The sequence below is a fragment of the Microtus ochrogaster genome, chromosome 1 (genome assembly GCF_000317375.1).
Source record: "Microtus ochrogaster isolate Prairie Vole_2 chromosome 1, MicOch1.0, whole genome shotgun sequence".
In the NCBI taxonomy this organism is placed as follows: Eukaryota; Metazoa; Chordata; class Mammalia; order Rodentia; family Cricetidae; genus Microtus; species Microtus ochrogaster.
Window position 1 is genome coordinate 50,244,281 of NC_022009.1, and position 445 is coordinate 50,244,725.

Here is a 445-nt window from a genome sequence, read left to right on the forward strand (position 1 = left end):
AAATCAAAACAACTTTGAGATATCATCTTACACCTGTCAGAATGGCTAAAATCAAAAACACCAATGATAACCTTTGCTGGAGAGGCTGTGGAGGACAGGGTACTCTCATCCATTGCTGATGGGAATGCAAACTTGTGCAACCACTTTGGAAATCAGTGTGGCGGTTTTTCAGGTATTCGGGATCAATCTACCCCTTGACCCAGCAATACCACTCTTGGGAATATACCCAAGAGATGCCCTATCATATGACAAAATTATTTGTTCAACTATGTTCATAGCAGTATTATTTGTAATAGCCAAAACCTGGAAACAACCTAAATGTCCTTCAATGGAAGAATGGATGAAGAAAGTGTGGAATATATATCCATTAGAGTACTACGCAGTGGTAAAAAACAATGACTTCTCGAATTTTGCATGCAAATGGGTGGAAATAAAAAAACACCAT